This window comes from Polyodon spathula, chromosome 4 (genome assembly GCF_017654505.1).
Source record: "Polyodon spathula isolate WHYD16114869_AA chromosome 4, ASM1765450v1, whole genome shotgun sequence".
Lineage (NCBI taxonomy): Eukaryota > Metazoa > Chordata > Actinopteri > Acipenseriformes > Polyodontidae > Polyodon > Polyodon spathula.
The window spans coordinates 11,603,826-11,626,027 of record NC_054537.1 but is presented as its reverse complement, the minus strand read 5'-3'; the positions used below and the strand labels follow the sequence as shown (position 1 = coordinate 11,626,027).

At 40.1% G+C, this 22,202-nt stretch overlaps 1 protein-coding gene across 3 annotated transcripts in view; it reads left to right on the top strand.

Annotated features, from left to right (window-relative positions):
* The first annotated feature begins 9,466 nt into the window (after positions 1-9,466).
* The window catches only part of LOC121314181 (cadherin-7-like), a 40,090-nt gene continuing 27,354 nt past the window's right edge, over positions 9,467-22,202 (top strand). Inside the window, exons 1-2 of one of the 3 annotated variants that reach the window (XM_041247189.1) lie at positions 9,467-9,697; positions 10,320-10,397. The gene's annotated coding sequence lies outside the window, so the exon portion shown is untranslated. The remainder of the gene's footprint in view (positions 9,698-10,319; positions 10,398-22,202) is intronic. The other 2 variants (XM_041247192.1, XM_041247191.1) reach the window with 2 other exon arrangements.

Sequence of the window (22,202 nt, the reverse complement as noted above, 5' to 3'; positions counted from 1 at the left end):
AAATAACACTTACTACCCAGGAACAAAACAAAAAAAAATTGTTACACAGTGAATGCTATAATGTAATATTCCTACAGTAAGTATTCAGGTAAGTATAGTTCAATCCCACCTGAGGATTTCAAAATGTCAGTGGCAAAGTGCCCGCCCCTGTGTATATTTTGTGTTGTATATTGCCTTCGCCACCTCCATTGCCAGAAGCAGAGCACCAGGAGCTGCCTCTGCCTCCGCCACCTGAACCAGCAGAGGGTGAATGCCTGCTGGGTCCCCGTCCACCAGCAGAGGGTGAATGCCTGCTGGGTCCCTTTCCACCAGCAGAGGATGAATACCTGCTGGTATCGTTTCCCCCACTGGCAGAGGATGAATGCCTGCTGGTATCACTTCCCCCACTATCATGAGGAGAGGAGCTGGAGCTGCCTCTGCCTCCATCACCATCAGGGGAAGAGGAGCAGGAGCTGCCTCTCCCTTCACCAGAAGGACCAGGAATAGATGCTGGCAGTCCTCAGCAGCCCTTGTATAGGCTGCTGAGGGAAGCACGGGGAAGAACCACCTGGCCGCAGAGGCCGAGAAGAGGGCCAATACTCGCACCCCAGCTTATCCTGACTCCCTGTCTCGCTTTGCCCAAGGATGCCTGCCTCGCTTCACCCAAGGATGCCTGCCGTTCCACATTTCCTGGGGTTGCCAGCCGTTTTACATTGCGTGGGGTTGCCAGCCGCTCTGCATCGCCTTTGGTTGCTGGAACTGCTTCACCAGGGGTCACAGTCAGCTCTGCTTGGCCGCAGGGGTCAGTGTGGCTGGATCTAAACCAGAGGGAGCTGCCGGATATGAAAAAGGGGGGAGAGGTCAGGAGACCACCTTTCCCCGCAACAGTTTCGCTGCAGGAGTTCTTGGGGCTGGAGTCCCCCCAGAGGGAGCTGCCAGCAATAAAGGAGGGAGAGGTCAGGAGCCTACCTTCCCCCACAGCAGTTTCATTGCCGGAGATCTTGGGGGAGGTCTGGAGACCACCAACCCCAGTAGCTTTTCTGCTGCTGGACTTGCCCCGGCCGAAGGAGTCAGTCTGGGAGTGGTCAGCACATCTGCTGACAGCCGCACCATTGGGAGCATTTCCACTACCAGTGGTACAGCGGGAGGAGAGATTCGCCCCACTGTCCTTGTCTTTATTTTGCATCTAAATCCCATGCCCACCTCCAGGGGGTGCTTCCTATTTCCCTCCATGGCTTCGATCCTGGAGAAACAACGAAAACTATCCATCCTTAACACTTGCTCCCCCCCCCCCACGTCTCACTCTCTGAGCGGGGCTAATTCACACACCCTGCATTCGGCCCCTCCCTACGATCACATTAGTCTTCTGACACGGCCACTGATACTTAACACTAATAGGTGAGAGCCTCACTTATCGGGGTGTCTGCAGACAATACAGCAGTCCGTCCTCTCTGCAAACCTTCTTCTGGAACGGAGGGAGAGAGAAGGCAAGTCCTGGAGACAAACAAAACTGCAATGTGTCGCACTCATAATACAATAAAGATATCTTCCAGTCCAACAGTATACTTATTCTATTCACAGTCCCTATGTACTGGAGTTGTGCAGCAGCTAACACAATAACTAGAACACTGGCATCCATCAAACGGGATGATTACATAAACACCACAAGTTCTACTGACAGTCCGTTGTAATGCAAAGAGTACTTAACTTTCTTTTCTGTGACGTAGAGTCTTCACTGTAATTAGTTGTGCCGGTTTGTTTCCTTCTGTTTCTCTTCAATATATTTGTTGTTTAGTCTCCCGTGCTGCTTCACTTCCTTCCTTGTCCAAAACGGCCATGGTCCAGTTCCAGTGTGTTCACCCATGTTTTTTTCCTTCCTGTTCTTTTGGTTCCAGTTATATAGGGGAACTAATCAAGGGGTGCTGATGACTGGCACCCTTTGGGTACATAAAACACATACATTTAACCCCTTATTGGGGTCTCCCTTGGGTATAAAAATAAATAAAACAAACAGTGTACAAAATGCAACAAATCGTGCAACTAAAACAGTATACAATAAAACCACCAGTGAATAAAACAATACAAACTTTGATCATTTGTAACATAATCACTGTGTATCCTTCTTGTAAGGAGGATCTTTATCTGTCTTTTACTTTTGTTGAAGTTTTTTCTTGTAAAATACTGTAGCAAATCTATTTTTACGCTGTAACCCTAGAGAACCCTGTTAATGATTTGCATGAAAATGAGTTTTTCTCTTCTCTTGCTTGAATTCTTTCAATTTGCTCTGGCAATCACCACCAGATGCGTTGGTGTACATTAAGTCTGACCCCCACAAACAGATCATTATTGTAACCTTCTATTGAATGTGAAGGTTCAGCCCTTTTATTCTACAGGGCCAGCCAAGCATTCACAAACAGATTGGTTGAAGCAGAAAAACGTCTTGGCTTTTTGGAGGCATGCTTTGAAAACATTCACAGGCTGAGGGGAAACAGTAGCTTTATACCAGTGACATCTGCTACTGTTTGCCGAGCACTGAATGATGGAACCTTTAATGTCATAAAACCCTATCCCCCTGTTTGAAGTTTTTCTTTTTGTTCTGTATTGAACATACTCTATTGCCTTCAGATTCAGGGCTTTCATAAGCAGAATGTCATTTCTTATAGTATTCAGGGTTTATTGCTTGAACCAACAAATTGCTACTGGCTTGTTTGTATGTCTGTTGAGGGGGAGGGTGTTTTGTCACATAGCACATGTTTTTTATTTTTTTTTTTTCCAGGAAGAGGTGTGATTTAGAATGTAATTAATGAAATATATATGTGCTGTGTCTGTTAGTCCCAGCAACAGACAGATCTGTGAAATCTGAAAGCATTTCTTTTGTTTTGAACTTTTCAAGGTAGATTAATATATCACTAAAGTTCATACTAAAGCTGCAGTCATTTTCCACAGTTTCTTTTTCAGGGGTTCCATGTTAAAAAAATAAATCCTATCAGCTTTTTATATTTTGTTTTATTGTTAATGTATATTGCCAATGTGTTAATATACAGACTTGTTGCACTATTTGATCTCAATTTAGTCAAATTATATTGTAAGCGCCCTTTTGTAATAATTAAAACATAATGTTTGTCACTTCTGAGACTGCAGATTGGCCTATTCACCAAGGGTTTACTGTTGTGGTCAGCTGGTGCTGAACCAAGCCTAATAAATCTGTATGGTAAGCAAGGTTGACTATGTTACTTTCACAAGGAACACCCTAGTCTTCTTGTGACTTCTTATACTCATAAGTGCACGAGATGTGAAATATTGTAGACAAATGCAATCTGCAACATCTATATGAGACTATGCTATATTAAAAGTAGCCCTAGATCACCATGTTCATGATTGTTAGAGTAAAAAACTTCTAATAGAGAAGTGTCTACTGTATTTCAACTTCTTCTGACTAGAAAGACATGTTTGTATAAATGATTGTCTACTCATATAACGTATACTTAGTTTTACTGAATACTGTATTAGCAACAATAATGTAAGTGACAGGTGGCCAGGAGAGTATTCTATACAACTTTATGTAATTCCACATGTTACGAACACCTTCTCTACATGATACAAAGCACTCACCCTCATCTAGGGATGTAGAGACCAAGACCCTACAACAAAAGATCAATGACTTCAAGAATGGAGGGGAGGAATCCTCAAGAGAATCAGGTCTAAAAGGATGTATTAGAAAATGATTCAGTATCATCAGCTAATCAGCTTCCAGCTATAGCGGGCATTAATACACAGTAAATGCCCTCTGGAACGTCACAGCATCGCCTGCGAATTCAATTTAAAATCAATTTGTGCAAGTTCTGTTTTTTTCATTTGCTGTATTGAAAGCTTAGTTCACAGTTCATTAGTACTTAAATGACAGAAGATGACTAACTGGGTAACATTCTGCAAAAGGTTGCATAAATTAAGTAATAATTATAGTAGAGTTTGCAGGTACAGTGATTTTGGAAGTTTTATTCTGAGTTTCAAATATAGATTAAAAACAGATAATTGTGTATCATTGGTTTGAGTAAACCTTGAGAATTTGAAGGAACATACAGATGCATTAGTCAGGCAGCAGGAGGCAGTCTGGGGCAAGAGTTCTAATTCTATCTGATTAACATTCAACTCATCTATGAATTCAATAGTTTTACTTTAATTTTCAAAATCAGGACATGTACATATTGGCAGATTATTATAATGAACACATTACTTTATGCATTGGATCCAATAGGTGCCACGATACATAGGGCACATTTTAATATTACAATCATATTCCTTGAATTGACTTGATATATTTAAAATAAAGCATTCAAGGATTTTGCTTACTGTATGTAAATCCACTTCATACATATCCCACTTAATGCAGCAATCATACCAGAACCGAGAAGGTCTGTGTCTCTCACAGTTCAATACAATTACGCACACATCTGCACCAAACCAGCAAGTCAGTTTGATCATAATTTCTGTTGATGCAGATAAACAGTCATCTGCATGTGGTTGTTTGATTACCAACTGATGGACCCATTTAGCTGTCTTTTTGACATTGTTCAGCCTTATTAAATTTGATACATGCAGAGAGCCGTCTCCTTTAGGGACAGTAAAGGAGGAAAAGAAGGTATTCTTTTCAAAGAAGATGACATTGCTTTATAACATATGGCTTTATGTGAACCCTCAAGTGTCAGGAGATTTATATGTGTTTACTTTCTAAAATGTTTGATGATAGACTTTTTAAAGGATTTTTAACAAGAACATGAGAACATGATACCTACATCAGTTTTTATTGATGTGTTTTGTGTTAGTGTTTTTTTTTTTTTTTTTTTTTTGGCAATGAATGCTATAAAACTCTACTTTTAAATACATATTAAAGCTGTCACTGTAAACTTGTTTTGATAAAATAAGACTTATTTTGAAACCTGATGGAATGTTGGCGAGTGGCTCAGCCAATCAGGATGCAGGATTGCTGCTTTACCTCAATGTACCTTAATACATATTCCGCCACTACTTTCATTGTAAACCTTAAAACAAGGATGTTGGATTACACATTAAGAGATATCTCTGACAAAAGAAGATTTATCAACAAAATTGGTTGAGCATCTCACTGCATGATAGGATTTATTTTAATCAAATGTTGAGCAGAAACACTTTATCTGCGTATGGGTACTCCCCTTTTGTCAGGTGAAACACTTTATTTGCATTTGCTGACATCGACTTTTTTAGGTGCGTGACAGGACTGGAATGACTATAGAAGTAAATCTGCTGCAGACCTTCAGTAACCCCTTTGTTAATGCTGCCTGGAAGTGTCTGAGTGCTCTACCTGTGATTTAATAGCAGACATGATATCAAATCAGAGCTCAGAGGCTATTACTACAGGGGGACATTAAGAACACTGTCTGTGTGCTTGTAGTCAGAAGATAATCTGTGTAATACAGGATGGAAGTACTGTATAACAATTAAGTAGCTCCATAATCATGGTTGTAAATGGTCCTCTCTCAATATACTGGAGCAAACAAAGCTGAAATAGGGCACCAAATGCAGGTAGATTTTAAGAGTCACACACAAAGTCCTGGCAAAGCTCATTCACTTAGCTTGCTGCAACTGGACCGATATTGATAGGAGCCTTGAAGTGAATGAAGCTCATGATGAACAGGGGCCAAAGAAATATGTGTGTGCATATCAAATAATGGGAATAGATGGCTGGGTCTGTATAAATATCATTGTGTATTAATCAAATATGTGCCCTTAGTTCTTGAATGTACAGGTAACAAAAGGATATGATTTTTTTATTTTTTTTTTTTTTTAATGGAAGGAAATGTTAATCTGAGAGCAGAATTTATTGTAGTTCTATTGAGCAAAGTCACCCAAGGTAGGTAGAGCTCAGGTAGAGTTCAGAGAAAGCTAGTTCTTTTGTTTGAATTTTGTACACCGTGTTTTTTTTTTTTTGTTTGCATTTAAAGGGCCCGTTGCACTATTGCTGTTTTGGATTTTAAATAAATAAAACACTTGTACACTGCATATTGTGTCAGTAGTCTGCGGTGGTGGTGGTGGGGGGGCGGGGGGTGTCACCATGACTGAGTGTGTGAGCCTGTGCAGGTATCTAAGCTCCCTCAACCTGCTGTTGTCGGAAGCCGTCAATCTTGTCTTTATGTTGCTGTAACCAGTTATCAACATTACTCAAAAGTGGCAGGGCCTCCCAGAGTCTCTAGTCAGATTGTAAGGCTGGTGGTTGCTGTCTAATAAACAGCTGAATTTCCCTGAGCTACGTGCTCTGGGTTTCTTTACACACCCGGTCGATGGCGTCTGTTCAAGATTGCTACAGTACTTTACAACAGCTGGATTCCATACTATGACCTTGAGGAAGATAAGTCTTTACTGATTCAGCAGCACGGAGAGCTTGACTTGTGCAATGCCATATTGTGTAAATATCTGCCATTGCATTGTGTAGTTGACCTCCTTGCTTTTAAAGGGCCAGTTAAAAATGTATCTCAACAGATATCATAATTTAGAACATGTAAGATGAAGAACATGTAAAAGGTCTACCTGGAAAGTGCCTTGACAAATTTGACTATGTTCGTGGTGTTATTTTTGTGATATTTAATGTTTGCTCCTTTTAATTTTTTGGAGCAATGTATAATTTGGAACGACAATCAGACTGCATCTTCTAACTGAACTGTAACCCAATTTACATCTCTAATTCCATGTAATGGAAAATCCAAACTGGTAGACAGGATCTACAGTAATAAAGTGGCCAGACTCGACATTGAGAAAAGGGAGATGACTACTAAACCATCTGGAAATTAAATGATCTATTGTTGGTTAATTTCTGTTAAAGTTATAAAACAATCTATATCCGGGGTTGTCAACCTTTTTTTGAAACTGTGCTCCTTCTGTTGGAAGGTTTCAGCTCAAGTACCCTTTACAATTTTTGCTCAAACCACAGATGCAACACAGAATAATCTGATTAACACATTCAGTTCCCCCCCCCCCATTTATTTAAAATATAATTTTTCACAACAGGTTGGGACTGACAAACTGCTGGTTTAGAAAGAATAATAAACCAGCTTCTTAAAACTGAATTACATGTCTTTGGATATACAAAATTAAGACACAGATTTAGGAATATCTTTGGAAACACTTTGCTTTCTATTAGGCGAAATAATTTATAAATAATACAAAATAGTCGACACAATGTTTATCATGTTACAATGAGCTTCCCATCTCAGCATAATTGTGCCATTTTACAATGTTTGCAATATCAAAAGCATGAACCGCAAGATAAAACTAATAACTAACAAACATAGATAAACTTTTTTTAATGTTTTTTTTTTATTATTTTTTTTATTAAAAGCAGCATACAAATTATCTAAAGGGAGTCTGTGTAACTTTGTTGCTTTGCACTTGTTTTCTTCAAGCAAGAAATATATCCATTTCAAACACTGAAAACAAATTCAACTAATACCTAATAAAACAAAAACTGTTAAAGTATGATTATTGTGATTATTATTTATGTTTACCAGAGCATTTATACATCTAAACTGCACAAACATTGTGTTTGACTGATACAAGTTGAAACAGAAGAGTTCATGAGCACCACAGAGCGCTCTCCATAGGCACATTTGCCAGTTGCCTGCTTCACCCATTGATAATCAGAGTGGAAATCCACTCAATTGAAATGACACGTGCTTACAGGTGGAAAGTGTGGACGTGACAGATTCAGTTTTTTTGTTTGTTTTTTTCATCTGTGGTTCATTTTGAGCTGCTTAACAAATGAAATAGTTATGCACAGTGGTTTAGAGAAAACATATAATACCATTAAAAAAAAAAAAAAAAAAATCCAAGATCATTATTTTCTTTCACTCTAAGTACCCCCAGGGGTATACGTACACCCTGTTGAAAACCTCTGATCTATATGATTAACATTTAAGTCTTTTAAATAAAAAAAAACATATAAGACTTTAACAATATATATATATATATATATATATATATATATATATATATATATATATATATATATATATATATATATATATATATATATATATATATATATATTGGTTGCCCCTTTAAAAGCAGACCCAGGACACAGAAATGGAATTTAAGCGCTGACGCGCACTTTTGATAAACACACATCAAAACAAACAAAACAGAAAGAAACAGAAAACCTAACTCAATTTTGGAGCTCTGACTATACACCGACAGATCCCTGACTAACACACAGGACGGCTAAGCTGTTTACCTGTTAAACACCAAATCAGAAAACCACACAGTTTGACACAATACCTTACTCCGACGCAACTGATCTCAGGCAGGCAGGCAGGCAGGCAGGCAGGCAGGCAGGCAGGCAGGCAGGCAGGCAGGCAGGCTCTTCACTCAGCAGCTCTGAACAGACTGGCTGCATTCTTTATATACCCTGCACCTGGCTCTAATTTGCAATTACCACCAGGTGCAGGGGATTAACTAAATCATTAAACAATAATACCAATTAGAACCATTAGCCCATTCACCCACATGTGCATTCTCACATGTTTTTAGCAGGGAGGAATTTTAACCCCCTCCCTGCTATCTTACTATATATATATATATATATATATATATATATATATATATATATATATATATATAGACAAGTTACCAGTATTTGATTCATTCCATTAAGTTATTTAATATGTATAAGTTATTACTGAATTGTATCCATCTTTGCTTACATTATCTTCTGCCTCTTTTTATCAGTCTTATAACAGGTCATAAATATGAAAGCGCTGATATTTGCACAGTCTAGTATGTTTTAATAAATATTCGATTCTGCATTCCCCAGAAATAATCAAAGGGAAAATATGACAAATATGACATATGTTTGTGTTAAATAAAATGCAATTATTAAAAAAAAAAAAAAAAAAAAAAAAAAAAAATGTTGTGGTGCTACCCCAACCATAACAAATAGATCTTAGCTAATTACTTAGTTAATTTTAGTACATCACAAATCATCTTAGAGAATATAATTACCCGCTAGTAACCCCTGCTCCAATGACACTGTGCATGTCCCAACTCAGAAGATACTAAATTAGTATAATAAATATTAAGATAATTCATTTTAAATCAGTGTAGTTATGTATTTAACAAGCACACAAAACGTTTACATATCAGTTTATTGTCAGTGTATATAGCCACTGCCTCTTTAAACAGAAATGCATTAATAAATCTTTTGTTGTAGAGCATAGGAAACTCGTGTCTTTCATGTAACTTAGAGATGGTCCTAAATTAATAATTTGTCCGTCCTAACTAATCTCAAAATGGACAGCATGCCCCTTTCACTTGCAATTTGTTTTTCATAAGATGGATTGCCTCCTTGCCACCCCAGCTTGTTTTCAATAAGTACAGTATTGTTCTCATGTGGAACAAAACATCTATTTGTACTTCCATGCCCAGGCTGTCTGCATCATAATGAAGGCCCAGAATAGCCAAGCGAGAGCCTAATGTAATTTGGGACAAAAGTCCCTGTGTTTTTTCTTTCTTACTCAGAGATCCAGGAAAAGAGATATTCAGCGGTGTGGAGGCATACCATATCGTCAGCTTTCAGAAATAACATTGTATCGCCCATTTCTTAGCTCCAGGATCTTATGAACCTTTTTGTTTTATTCCTGGTACCAAAGAGAACCTGTTTTGGGTCTTAGGGTGCACACTAAATCAGGTTAAGGTAAGGAGTTTATTCTTATTGGAAACCAATCATTCCATCATTTTCATGCATTGTTAATTAGCTATGATTCATTGTTGCCTAGTAAGATTCTTTTTATTTTATTTTATTTATATTGAGTATTTTTCTGGTTATTATTTAAGGTTTATTTTGAGTAAAACAAATGTATGCACTTTTTATGTGTGTGAACATATTTGGGCCTTTTCAAAGTCAGTACCTAATCAATATTGCCATCCAAGACATTCAGGAGTTGGTATTGCATTAATATTCTACCTGCTATAAAGAAAGGATAGCTATAAATGATCCTGCATTAGGTATCTCAGAATTAAATAGTTCTACTTATAAGGCATTCAAAGACTTAAAAGTAAGAACAAAAAATAAGTACATTTTATTTTTAAGTAAAGGTAAATACAAAGTATATCTTTTTTTATTGAACCCAGACTACTTTGATATTCCATTTGATTATTTAGTTTCAAGGTGATAGTGCTAGATAAAAAGAGATACAAACAACAATAACATTCCAACGCCAAGTACTACCAAAGACTATACACATTTTCTTCCAATGTTCTAACCTTCATAGAGAATTAGCTGCTGATGCACCTCTATTGATTATCTTTGTGCACAGTGCTTAACCAAGGTTCAGCTGGAAACTACAGGAAAAACACAGCTTCAGTAAAGAGCCCACCCTGGAATTCTTAATAAGGTCAGACATGCTCAATGATTGAGGTCTTAGTAAGGTGTTCATTTATGTGCTTAGTGTAATACTACACTGTACCGTACGAACCCGAGTAACCCATAGCTCCCTGTGGCAAAGTGGCTGAGTGGAAACAGGTGAACGTCCAGGATAATGCATTACGTGTCAATGAAACAAACTTTGTTTGTATCGGATATTTGGACCAAACCTTCTTATTTTGTATCCAGGTCTGTAACAATACCCCCCCCCCAGACAATACACAGCTATGTGCACTGCACAGGGTAAACAATAACCAGCTTGCAGACCCAAACAATAAATAATAAACAGCACATATCTATCCCACAGTAATGCATACATGGTCACCAGTCCTGGGTGCGTGCAGTAGTGCTCGATGTGGGTGATACTCTTTACTTTTGTGACAGTAGTGCAATGCTGTTCCGGCTTAGCGCTGGCCCTCGGCGACAGCTCTGGAATCGTATTAGCCGTCTAGTGTAGTGTTACAAACAAGATGATTACACACGGACAAACTAACAAGAAACACTCATAATACTGTATTGATGGTTTACGGGGTCTCTCACAGTCCTTCTCAAGTTATTGCACAAAACCAATGCGAAGGAACAGATTATGATTCTCCGTCCCATTTTATGCTGTCACATATGACCCCTTGGTAAACGAGTGCAACAGCCTCTCCAATCTGCAGCTGCCACATCATTTCCCTTCCTGGTCAATGCATTATTGCAATGGTGTCTCGCCTCCTTCCAGTCTGGCCGACTTCCCTTGAACCCTGGGAAAGAACCAAGGTTCAAGGGAAGAAGGCCAGCCCTCCCAGGGAACTCTGTTCTCGCTGATTAGCACCCTCACAGGTCGGGAGGGAGATTTACAACCCAGAATCATTGTATTTCTGTCACACTCCCATATAATTTAGTTCAAATATGGAAAATCTGTAGAATAAATAACGAGATTTAATGGTATACAAGACAGACTGTTAAACAAACATGCCATATGATATTAAACGATGTATTCTAAAGTATGTGTTAAAAAATACCTGTAAGTTTTTATGGAGGGTTACAATTATCCCAGTGGTTTGGTATTTCACCATAATAGCAATTATCTACGAAGATCTAAAATATATTAAAAAAATATAAATATATATATATATATATATATATATATATATGGCAGTGGCTTGCAAAAGTATTCAGACCCCTGACCAATTCTCTCATATTACCGAATTACAAATGGTACATTGAAATTTCGTTCTGTTTGATATTTTATTTTTAAACACTGAAACTCAGAATCAATTATTGTAAGGTGACGTTAGTTTTATGTTGGGAAATATTTTTAAGAAAAATAAAAAACTGAAATATCTTGAAACATCAAACAGAACGAAATTTCAATGTACCATTTGTAATTCAGTAATATGAGAGAATTGGTCAGGGGTCTGAATACTTTTGCAAGCCACTGTGTATATATATATATATATATATATATATATATATATATATATATATATATATATATATATATATATATATATATATATACACAATGTCACAAAGACAGCTGGAGTGGGGGACGTCAGACCAGAAACAGGAACTAGGAAATAAACGACAGAGAGTTTGGTGGAGCTGAGCGAATGGTCTCGCTCAGCATTTAATAAATGAACAGACAGTCAGAAAATAAAAGGTTGTAAGACAAACAAAAACACAGGACACGGCACTGGTAGACAAAATAAACAGACAAAAAAAAACGGACTATACAGACAAAACGCGGTGAGCTTCTATTTTCCCTACTATTGTTATTATTATTCTAATTATTACCTCCATCTTAAATCCCATTCTCCACTCACCGAATACACAACCCAAAGTGAGTGAAAACATGCTGCTTTTATGCAGCTGTACCGAGACTCGATTGCTAATCAATCATTCAATTGGAGTCAAGGTACAACTGCACGTGAATTAATAAAGTGCAATTCCCTGTGCTCACATATTATTACATTTTACTTGCACGTGAAATGCTGTGCAATCCTCGTGCCTAAATACAAATATACATTTTAAACACTCGTGTTACACAGACCCATTTATATCCCGTGTACCAATGACTGTACACCAATATTAACACACAACATATAACACAAAATACACACAGGGGCGGGCACTTTGCCACTTTGCCGTGATATAGCGAGAGACCCATAGAAAAATAAATAGGCTAACAACGAAAAACTGTACAACCACTCCCTCATTTTGTCAGGTGCATCAGAGCCCAGTATAAATTCTCTACGCAACCTGCTTTTACTAATTTTTCGGATAAAAGGCAGCACACTGTTTTAATTCATACAGCAGAGGGTAATTGCTTCTCATCAACTTCAGTCTTCAATTCATTTCATGAGTCTTCCTCTCCTTTCTCAAATGCACAAACCCGCTGCATTGAAATAATCCATTCCCAACAACAACACAGGAGGCTTGTTGCTAGGGAGCTGACGTCACTGCCTTGTGGCTTTTGCTAGTGCATTGCTGCCACATGTGAACACCTTGTTGGCTAAAATAAAAACCGTTTCAGCAAGTAGATATTTAATTTGCTTTGTGTTATTGTGCACTATTTGTATATGATAACAGTAAGATATTAATGCTTTGTTTTTATTTGTTTTGTATATTGTTGTTTGTGATGTGCAGTACAAAATAAAATGAACACTAGTTCTAAGTGCCTATGTATATTACAGCTAAGGCATACGCAGTTAGACAGTTAAAAATGGGAGCCTTACAAATCATTTCTGCAGAGGTGTGGTTGGCAATACTGTAGGAGGAAAAATAGATTGAACTATTACCCTAACATCCTTACACAACCGGGCAATAGTCTCCATCTGTCATTTGATTGGTTTGATTCACATCAGTGTCAGTCCCACACCTTTTCAAAGGAACGCCTTTCATCTTCTCTCCTCACAATAAGAGAAAACGGCTGAACACCGATTCTTTGACTTAACAGAAAATTAATTACTAAATTAATCATACTACAAAAGAAAGATGCTCCAAACACTAAGCTGGTGATTAAAATGTCACTGTTTTCTGTCTCGACGCTATAAACAAATATGACGGCCACACAGAGAGCTGACAACTATGCGATAGGAACTTCAAAAACATGTTCTGTTATTTATTTACTATATTTATTTAATATTTAAACAAAATATATAACATCCTATTTTCTTGACTGATTTATATATTAAATTTGTACTGCAGACTAAGCCAAAGTGGAAAATTAAACTATTGTTACCTCCAACATTGAAATAACCGGGATGGAAGCAATTTAAACCAACAAGTGTTACATTTTTCAAATCCTCATTAAAAACTTAAAAAATGATAAACAAGAACAACAAAAAAAAAAATTGCAGTTGCACTTGTGCCATTAGCATTTGTAGCCAAGCTGCCTTATTGCCATGGAGTTTTAATTAGTCATTTAGATAATGGAATTTACCCCCCCCCCCCCCCCCCCCCCCCCTTGTTGACTTGAGTCACATTATCGCCAAAATATAGTATTAATGGAGAAAAAAGCAGACATAGCAGATATTTCCATGTTTTCTCTTTTGACATAGTTATATAAAGATATCTAACTGTGTAAAAGGGGTGTGGGAAAACAAAAGGCAGACACAAGGTTTAATGAAGAAATGCCAGCACAGGCACCCAGATTTATTAGCCTGCTCTCAGTAGGCAGGTGCTTCTATGATAGTTTTGGGCACTCTACCAGCAATGGTATTGGGCACCGTCTCCAGATAACACACACACACACACACACACACACACACACAGATTTGACAACAAAAACGAATGAGGAGAAAGTGAAAGGAAAAAGGAAAACAAAAGACTTTAAGGAAAAACTACAAAATAAAGTGTACAGGTTTTTTAACTGTGGTTCGTTGCTCTCTCTAGCGGTGGAAGCCTCGAGAATCAGGCACTGCTTTATACCATCTCCTGTGTACTGCTGACAGCTCAGTCCCACTACGCTAACTATCTTAGACAGTCGAGCTGCAAAATCACTAGTGCCTGGCTTGCTTGCACCATCGGTCTGTGGATCTCACGCTGGAGCTGCCATGTTGTCTCTCCGACTCGCTGCTCCAGAGTTTCTAGTTTCCCTTTTTCAGGATAGGATTCTGCCATGAAGTCACGCTCCACTATACTTCCTGCATGAGCCAGAGAGGATACAAAACAGTGTCTTTTTATTTCATACACCCCATATAGTCCCACCACCCAGCCAATGACAGAACATCAGTCAAATTTCTCACAGCTGATTCCTGTCAACTAAGCATTGCCTGAGAGCGTGGGAACATACGGAGTACCTGAACTCCCCACGACTCACGCATGAGCCCAACGGCCAGTTCAGATCCCTCCCCTCTCACAAACTGTCATCTGCAAATGGGTGCCCAAAAGTGGAAATGCCTCTCATAGTTTATTTAACAGAACTTCTCATGTCTTCAGAAGAATGTGAGCCTTGGTCTGGTTTCATTCCTGTATGCAACTAAACAATACAACTTTAATATTGTATTGTGAGGCGTGTGAGTACAAATGGATTTTCCAGACAGTGATTTACGTGTAACAATTAAAATTTTATTTAATATTACACGAAAAAAAAAAGAAAAATAATAAAGAAGGATGTGAGGGAGGGAGTGCTGGAGTAATCAAAAATAAAGGAACGGAAGCCTCTTAGTCCTCTTCGCGTTCTGCTTAAATCCAGAAATAAAACAAAAAGGAATAAAAACAGAAAAGAACCAAGTTAGTAAGGCCATTCGTGACACAGTCCAAACTCCCAAGTACTTCCCTCCAGCCTTTTTTTCCCCGCCTCTATTCATTAGGACCAACCCCGAACACAGTAGCACGTTCCCTTTAGTATGCAAACCCCGCCCCGGTAGTCAGTGGATCACCAATCCCAAACTGACAGGTATCCTTAATTTCACTTGACTCCAGTGGCTGGAATTTACATACTCGTACTTCCGCCCCTCACCAAGGTGCCGCCCCTCAAAAAGATGACTTTTGTCATGGTCACAAGACCTTGGTAAGGGAAGTCCCGAGTTGGTTTGATGCCTTCTACTGTTGGGAGGCTGAATTGCAGACCGAAACCCCTTTGACTCATCACATATCCCACCCCTCAGAGTGGAGCCGAAGGAACACTCGGAAACCTCTAACCCCTCCTTTTCCCCTCCCTCCCGGGAAAAAAAATCAGCGTTTTGATGTAACTTACCTGCACGATGCCTTATTTGAAAGGCGAAGGGTTGGAGCGCCAGGTACCACCGTGTAATCCTAGCGTTTGAATCCTTCATTGTGTCTAACCACTTTAAAGGGGCGTGATCTGTGATGAGTACAAAGGGTCGTCCCAGAAGATAGTATTTTAAGGACTCCACCGCCCATTTTACTGCCAGGCATTCTTTCTCTACCACAGAGTACCTTTGTTCTCTCGGCAGTAACTTCCGACTAATATATAATATCGGGTGTTCTATACCATTTTTTTCCTGGGACAGAACCGCCCCCAGACCAGTCTGCGATGCATCTGTCTGAAGGATGAACTCTCGGCTGAAATCCGGGCTTACTAATGCTGGGGCCTGACTCAAATTAGTTTTAATAGATTCAAAGGCTGTCTGACACTCTGCACTCCACTTAATTTTATTTGGAGCGTTCTTTTTAGTGAGATCAGTGAGAGGGGCGGCTATAGTGGAAAAGTGTGGAATAAAGAGGCGATAATAACCAGCCAATCCCAACAGTGATCTCACCTGGGTTTTCGTGGTAGGTACCGGTGAATCCAACAAAGCCTGGACTTTTGAAACCAACGGTTTCACTCTACCCTTACCCATTATGAAACCTAAATATTTTGTTTCTTCTTTTCCAATAGCGCACTTTGCCATGTTCGCTGTGAGCCCCGCCTTCCTCAGAGACTGTAGGACGGCTTTTAATCCACTCAAATGTTCTTTCCAGGAAGAACATATATGACTTCATCATCGATATATGCAGCTGCATACTCTCGATGAGGTTGTAATACCCTGTCCATCAGTCTCTGGAAAGTTGTGGGAGCTCCATGAAGTCCGAACGGCATAGTACAAAATTGAAAAAGACCATCTGGGGTTGAGAATGCCGTTTTCTCACGAGAGGCTTTTGCTAATGGAATTTGCCAGTATCCTTTCGTCAGATCCAAAGTTGAAATAAACCGAGCTCGCCCCAGCCTGTCTAAGAGTTCATCTACCCGAGGCATGGGATATGCATCAAACTTAGAGATAGGATTCACCCTCCTAAAGTCTATACATAACCGTAGTGACCCATCTGGTTTGTCTATTGGTACAATTGGGCTACACCACTCACTTCGGGAAGGTTCAATTATCCCAAGTTTCAACACACACTCCACCTCCCTCCGAACAGAATCTCTCCGACTTTCTGGAATGTGATACGGTCTCTGTCTAACTCTCAGACCTGGCGGAGTGATAATAGCATGTTCAATCAAATGCGTTCTTCCGGGCACGTTAGAAAACACATCACCAAACATTTTGATTAAATTGCTTACCTCTTTGCGTTGATCAGGAGTTAATTCTTCCCCCATCGGAACCCCAGCTGCTGATACTGGCTCAATTAAGGGTCCGTAGTCCTCTCCCTCCTGTTCGGGAGATATAAAATGGACTCCCGTTCTTTCCACGGTTTGAGGAGATTAACATGATAAATTTGATTTTCCTTCCGACGCCCAGGCTGTCGGATCTCATAATTAACTTTTCCAATTGCTCGAATGACCTCAAAGGGACCCTGCCATTTAGCAAACAACTTAGATTCTGATGAGGGAAGCAACAACAACACTTTGTCTCCAGGTCGAAAGTTCCTAATTCTTGCATTTTTATTGTAGCTTTGCTGCTGCTTCTGCTGTGCCACTTTGAGATTGTCATGTGCCAATCGACCGACTAATTCTAAGCGATCGCGTAGCTGTAATACATATTTCACTATATTTTTAGAGTCTTTTGACTGTTCTTCCCAGCCTTCTCTTATGAGATCCAAGATACCCCGCGGCTGCCGACCGTACAAGAGCTCAAACGGAGAGAACCCCGTTGAGGATTGTGGTACCTCACGAACTGCAAAGAGCAAGTAGGGAAGCAGTTTAGCCCAATTACGTTTCTCCTGATCTACAAAGCGGCGCAACATACTTTTTAAAGTCTGATTAAATCGTTCAACAAGCCCATCCGTTTGAGGATGAAAAACTGAGGTTCTAATTGAACGGATTTTCAATAATTTGTATAATTGCTGAATACAGCCTGACATAAAATTAGTGCCCTGATCAGTGAGAATTTCTTTCGGGATTCCCACCCTAGAAAATATTTTAACCAATTCATTTGCTACTACTTCTGCACTCATAGAGCGTAAGGGAACAGCTTCTGGATATCGTGTTGCGTAGTCCACTACTACCAAAATATACCGATATCCTGACTCTGCTCCCTCCAGAGGGCCTACTAAATCTACACCAATCCTCTCAAACGGTACTCCAATAATTGGCAGTGAGACCAGAGGTGCGGGGCGAACTAACTTAGGGGCAGCTAATTGACATTCCGGACACTCAGATACATACTTCCGCACAAGACCATAAACCCCTGGCCAAAAAAACCGGGCCAGAATTCGTTCCTGAGTCTTTTCAGTTCCTAAATGACCTGCAAATGGAATGTCATGCGCCAATCTCATGACTTCTGACTGAAAAGGCCTAGGAACCAATAACTGTTTTACGAGCTGTCCCGTCCCGGGAGCCCGGGTTATTCTATATAATAAGTGCCCAGATACAGAAAAATGCGGAAATACCACCGGTTGTCCTTCCTGCATATCCTTCCCCTCAACATATCTAACCTGTTTCCAAGCATACTGTAATGTGGGATCATTTTGTTGTTCATAGCCCAGGTCAATATCTCGGTCCCAATGATTAGGTACACTGAGAGGAGTGTCTTTTATTATGTGACCTTCCACATCAGTAACCTCGCAGCCCCGGTCACACTGAACACCTACTCCTTTACCCTGCCGTTTACAAGATTGGTTTACCTTTGAGTCAGACCCCTCCCCTTGTCGTCTCAGAGTTCCCTCATATTTTTCCACCCTGCGCTCTCTCTTTGTTTTTCTCGGGCGGATTTTAGGGTTAAACAGGTCGGATTGTAACGGGAAAATCTCGCCAATTGTTTTCTCCCGTTGCTTAGATTGTCCCCTGGTAGAAACTAAGACCATTTCCCGACCTAAAATACGATCAAAAAACGGCCAGTCTCTTCCCAGGAGAACAGGGTATGGTAAACATTGCGCTACAGCCACTTTAACGTAAGCTGAGTAACCATCAACAGTAAGTCTAACTTTAGTGGTGGGATAAACCCGAGTTTCTCCATGGATACATGAGATAGCCACTTTACCCTGTGGCTCCCAGGTTACCCCCTCCAAAAGAGCTTGTCGAATCAATGTTTGTGCACACCCAGAGTCCGCAAATGCATTAGTACTCTTATCCCCGACCTGTACTCTTAATTGATAAGGGCCCTCCCAACATTCCCCAGTGTTCTTACCTGTTACTGCCGACCAGGATCTTCTTGCCAGGTCTACCTCCATCATCGGACAATCCCTGGCTATATGTCCGGGCTCATTGCATCGGTAACAAACTGGGGTAGAAGGCACCAACGGGGTTTGCTTGTCCTGTGAGTCAGTGACCGACAGGTTAGGGGGTTTTTCTCTCGCCCAAGATGGGGCTAACCTCGACCTCCATGGTCTGAAGGTCTGGTTACCTCCTCTGGGCTTCACTGATGGGTTGGTCCTGGTTAGTTTAGGCGCAGGAGTGGGGTCAGAGGCGGCGCCTTCATTCGCATCCTCATAAGCCTCCGCCAGGATGATGGCCTTCTCGAGAGTGGTAGGTTGATTCCTTTTAACCCACTCCCGATTTCCTGGCGGTAGTATGGAGGTGAACTGCTCTATAGCGATCTTCTGCACCAGTTCTTGGGGTGTGTGTTCTTCCGGTTGCAGCCACCGGGTGCACTGATCCAGGAGATACTGTCCCGAAACCCGGGGCCGCACCCCCTTGGACAGCTGGTATTCCCGGAAACGGCGCCGGTATGTTTCTTCCGTGATCCCGAGGCGTGAGAGAATGGCTTCTTTTACTTTTATATAATCCGCGGCCTCCGAGGCCATCAAGGCTCTATACGCTGCTTGCGCTTGTCCTGTCAAACAGGGTGCCAATTTCATGGCCCAGTGTTCCTTGGGCCACCCTGCTGCTTCTGCCACTCTCTCAAAGGTGACCAAGAACGCCTCAGGATCATCTTCCGGAGTCATCTTCTGTAGCTTTGGTTGTGAAGAAAACATCCGGGCAACCGCTGTTTCCGCCGCTGGTGTCGAGATTTTCTCTACCAGCTGACCAAAGAACTGGGCGAGCTGTTCCTGGCGCCGTGCTTCCCTCTCCTCTCGCTTCTCTTCCTGCTCCCTAAACATCGCCAAAACTGGAGCTGGATCCATCTCCCACAATGACACCACGTGTGAGGCGTGTGAGTACAAATGGATTTTCCAGACAGTGATTTACGTGTAACAATTAAAATTTTATTTAATATTACACGAAAAAAAAAAGAAAAATAATAAAGAAGGATGTGAGGGAGGGAGTGCGGGAGTAATCAAAAATAAAGGAACGGAAGCCTCTTAGTCCTCTTCGCGTTCTGCTTAAATCCAGAAATAAAACAAAAAGGAATAAAAACAGAAAAGAACCAAGTTAGTAAGGCCTCCGTTCGTGACACAGTCCAAACTCCCAAGTACTTCCCTCCAGCCTTTTTTTCCCCGCCTCTATTCCTTAGGACCAACCCCGAACACAGTAGCACGTTCCCTTTAGTATGCAAACCCTGCCCCGGTAGTCAGTGGATCACCAATCCCAAACTGACAGGTATCCTTAATTTCACTTGACTCCAGTGGCTGGAATTTACATACTCGTACTTCCGCCCCTCACCAAGGTGCCGCCCCTCAAAAAGATGACTTTTGTCATGGTCACAAGACCTTGGTAAGGGAAATCCCGAGTTGGTTTGATGCCTTCTACTGTTGGGAGGCTGAATTGCAGACCGAAACCCCTTTGACTCATCATATGTATATAGTTTCAGTGTTTATGACAGAGATTGAATGATGCTCGGTGTTAGATCTCCTTCCCGACCTGTGAGGGCACTAGAAAGAAGGAACAGAGTAACCTTAAGCAAATGGCAAGACAATTTATTCCGTAGGGTAGGTAGAAGTCTGCCATTTAGGAGGGGTGGAGCTATGGCACCAAGCTCACTGGCCCAGACAGTAGATGGCGTGGCATCTGAGGATTGGAGGAGTCGATGCGCTCGTTAACCTAGGGGTCATGGGCGAGGGTATAAATAGGGGGGCGTAGCATCAGTGATCTGTTCCTTTGTAGATGGTTAGTAAACAAATCTAGAAGGAGCCAGTAAATTGTGAAATAGAAACCGTCTGTCTTGTAACACTGTTTGTTTTGTGTTGTTTGTCTTTAAAGAATACTCACACGATCCGGAGCTGTAGCCACAGGCCAGCATTAACCCGGACATCAACAGTCACTTTTCACTTTGGAACTGTCTTTACACCACGAGTACTTAATTCACGCACTGTAGGAACAGTGTCTGTGTTTATGTTTTGTGTGGATGAGGAAAGACTGGACTTTTTGGTTGCGGGTCAAACCTGTAGGATTACAAACAGGAATGATACATGCCACTGTACCACTTCCATCATTGTTATTGTTTGCAGGTTTTGCCATAAGGCTCTGGACATTATAATCATTAATAAACACCCTTGCACCTGTAAATCATTAGTCTGTGTGATTAATCCGCTCTGCACTGCACTCACCTGCACGTATTCACCACTTTGCCACAGTGTTATACAGTCTATCTGGTTAAATAGAGCCTGAGGAGACTAGGAAAAAAGAATACAATTTTTTAAAAAGCTTTTAAACCAATATAATTTCTTAATGATATGCTGACATAACTAACTGTCCTGTTGTTTTTGTTTTTATTATTTATTTATTTTTTGAGTAGAACACTAATTTTATGTATTAATTAGATTATTTCATTAGCAATCATACTTTCAACATGTGTTAATTGTGCACTGTAGGTAGGTGGAGAAGGTGAATGCTCTATGGGAAAGATGTTTGATATAGTGGTGTTCTCTTGTTATTTACAAGCAGGATGACTTTACAGGGTAAAATTAATGATAATATTGCATGTTCCTTGAAATTGTGGTTCTGTTGACTTACTACAGTTGATCTGGAGTCAACATTATCCCAATCATATCTGTGTTATTCTGACCTAGTAAAGATGTTCTCATTCTGTTATGCATTCTTTACAGGAAGTAATATAAACACAAAATGTTTGTCTACAAGTGTATTTTTAAACATTTGTAAACTAGCTATTATATTCATAAATAGTATAAAGGTCCAAAGGGGTCCAGATGTTTTTCACAATATCGCATATCGTTGGCAATAGACAACTCTTTTGTTTCAGTCTAAATTCACAACACTGTGCCTTATTACTTTTTCATTACAAATGCAAGAATATAATTTTCATTTCCTAAAATGACATCATAAAAACAAGAGTTTGATTAGCATCTGGGAGTAAATGTATCCAGATGTACTTTCTTCCACTGATATGCACACAATGGCAGTTTAAAGAAAACTATTCTTAGATGAAATGTCTGTAAGGACTTGTCAAAATAAACAGACACGATCCCTGTCATGTCATGAAAACAAGAATCAAAATATTAAAACGAGAGAATAAAAAAAAAACATGTCAAAAGGCCTGACATGTACGGTCAGTGTTAACTTTAA